Raw genomic sequence first — 3,273 nt, forward strand, 5'->3', positions numbered from 1 at the left:
ACTACTACTACTACTACTACTACTACTACTACTACTACTACTGACTTAAATCCCTTATGATCTGCTATCGATTCAATATATACACAAGATCGGATTACAGGTTATAGAATAAAGAAGGAAAGAAGGAGCATATTTAATAATATTTGTCGATGTGGATGTGGGTGTGCTGAACTCTCGGGTGGAGTGTGATGGTGGGGTGGTGACAAGGCAAGAGTACGTTCTGGGTGTATCTCGCATTGTTGTAGTCGTTGGTGTTGTTGTTGTTGCTGTTGTTGTTTTCATCCAAAAAGTAACAAAACTAACTTTTTCGGATCATCTAGAAATTTAGACCGACACGTAGTCACACACATCACCACCACTGCCATGACATGCACACACGCACACACACGCACACAAACACACACATGCACGCACACAAACACACACATGCGCATACATACACACACGCAGATACACTCACACGCAGGCACACACATGTGCACGACGCGCACGCTAGCGCATACGCATATCTTATTGAAACCAAAAGTTGCCATCTACAAACTTCCTTCACCATTTTCATAATTCTTCGAAGAGAGATATATTTCAAAAAGAACCAAACTTTTACGTGTATCTCACGGCATGCAGACTTGTTTTGCCATTTTCAGACATCTTCCGAGATACTCGTAGCAGTTAAGTGTCATCGTATTTGTACTCAACAAGAAGCAAAGGAAAAGACAATGGATGGACGGATTCACAAGAGTGACAAGAGGAGAGAAAGGAGAACAGATGGGAATAGAAAGAGGGGGAAAAGGGAAGAGTAAGAGAGAAAGTTGAGGGAGAAGGAAGAAAAAGAGAATTATAACGAAATAAGATTTGTAGGGGTTAGTGTGTGAAAAATGTTTGTTCTGATTGTTTTTAAGAGTAGGTGGTTGTTAATGAAATTTCGATAAATCAAAATAGCTGTATATGTAACTAAGAGGGCTCATCTCATAGACGTTATAGAGAGAGTACATTGATATATGAAAAATTAATTCTCCTTAAAATAAATCCTCTCCAAAAAGAGGTCTATGCTAATGGTTAGATATCAACGAACTTCTGAATTAATATTCTACTTCGATCCAAGAAACAATATTTATCCCCACAGTAGTACTCTTCAACTTAAAATTAAAATCATATATAAAAAAGAAACATTCTTTGCATGCAAGCAAAGCGGTCAAAAACGTATATAAAAAATAAATCTCTTTAAGTTTGGAAATATATAATATTACAAATGTTATAAATACTGTAGGTCTATAAAATAAAGTTTAGAAATGAGTTTGGTTCAGCAGAAGGTGAGTTTTTAATGATTTTTCGAAAAAAATGTTTTTTAGCTTTCGTGGTAAAATATTATTCCATATGTTAATACTGTTATAAATAAAGCATTTTTGACAAATTGATACTCGACAAAAAGGCGTTTCAAAAGAAAGGAAAGAAATAAAATTAGAGTTACGTTCCCTTTGATTATGGAAGTCATAACCTAATTGTTGTAGAATAATTCAACGGAGAGGAGTCCAGAATCTCTGAGACAGCTGCTGAATCCGGAGATTGTAGTGTTCTCCAGTTCGTTAAAACAATTTTATCCATATGCTTGCATTTGCTGAAAATTAAGTAGTGTGATGGAATTTATTGCACAACTTAATTTCAGAGCGGAAATTCTACTTGACATTCTTTCGTTACTTTCTTCAATTAGCTGCATGACTCTATCAAAAAAATCCCTGAATTTCGTCGTCTATTCGTATTTTAAAATTACCGATAAACTGTTGAAGTACAAATAACTTCTTTTCAACTTACGAGATTCTACAATGGAAACTATGTATAAAAAAGCAACTCCATCGTTCATTTTTTTTGACAGCAATTTCTGGCACTGTTTCATATTCGGCTTCGTTTGTATTATTTTAGAATATTATTGATATTTCTATTTTTGTTTGGTCACATAGAAATTTTACTTTGAAATTCTCCAAAAGGACTTTTGAATTATTATTTACACCCGTATTTTAGCAAATAGTCACTATAACAAATGATCATTGTATTCATTTATTATTAAGAAATAATTCGTTTTAGCATGACAAAACCAATAAACATTTAATAAAAAGTAACACTATCTTTTTCATGGAACTCTATCACTATGTTTCTTGCGTTAGTTAAATATGAATTTGCCATGAAATGCATGTGTGGTACTGGAGTATTTTCACAGCGTTTATTCACAATCTGGATCCCTAAAATGGGGCTGCAGCAAAATATGATGAACATTTTTGAGAACAATTCCAATAAGTGATTCCAGGCAGGTTCCAAATTAAAAGAAAACATTTAGCAACTTCAATGAATGATAACATTTCGAAGAAAACTTTTAGAAACTTCTATGAGTAATAATTTTTTAAAGCAAGAATTGATTGAATATCAGATTTCAGCATTGACATGAAATGATATTCCTGAGATTGTACAAGATGAAAGAATTGCTCTTCCAAATTGTTGGAGCTATGAAGTATGCTTGAGTGGTAGGGATGGAGGTGATCAAGAAAAAGCATAATGGGTTACTTGTTATCAACAAGACACCTGACTTTGATCGCTGTGCAATATTCAAGTCCATAAATATTAAGAGAATCCATGTTTCAAAGGAATAGAGAAGCCGCAATATTTAAACATTAACGACAAATAAAGTCGCCCAGCAAGCATTTCTAAGGGGTGGGGAAAGAATGAATGACAATTTCTTTTCCATCAAAATCCACATAGAATGTGTGTAATGCAGCTAAAGAAACACGTGAAGAATAGAATTACCTGAAAGACATAAAAATCACGGTAAGAAACAGAGATGGAAAAGGAAAGAAAACTATAATCTCCAAAAGCTTTTGATTGATGTCAACTCGTCATGTACAATTCAGATAAACGTTGATCTGTCATTGTTCAACTCAGACAGGTTTTCCTGAACCATTGACAAATGAAAACTATTCCTGTTACTAGATTTTGGAGATCTTTCAACAGAATGTTTCATTGAAAATGTTTGACCTTCCAGACCTGATTCTGTAGCCTGACATCGGTCGAAAGTTTTGCCAATGCTAATGTGGCTACAATGGTTCCAATGCATTTCTTGTTTCTACAATTCTTTGCTCGTGTATATTTCATTCACACGATTGTGTCAGTTTTAGGACCACAATGAATATCCTCTCGTCTTTAAATAAAGACATTTCTCTAGTATACGCACGCATGCACACACGCACACACACACACACACACACACACACACACACACACACACAC

Source organism: Octopus bimaculoides, chromosome 23, assembly GCF_001194135.2.
Source record: "Octopus bimaculoides isolate UCB-OBI-ISO-001 chromosome 23, ASM119413v2, whole genome shotgun sequence".
In the NCBI taxonomy this organism is placed as follows: domain Eukaryota; kingdom Metazoa; phylum Mollusca; class Cephalopoda; order Octopoda; family Octopodidae; genus Octopus; species Octopus bimaculoides.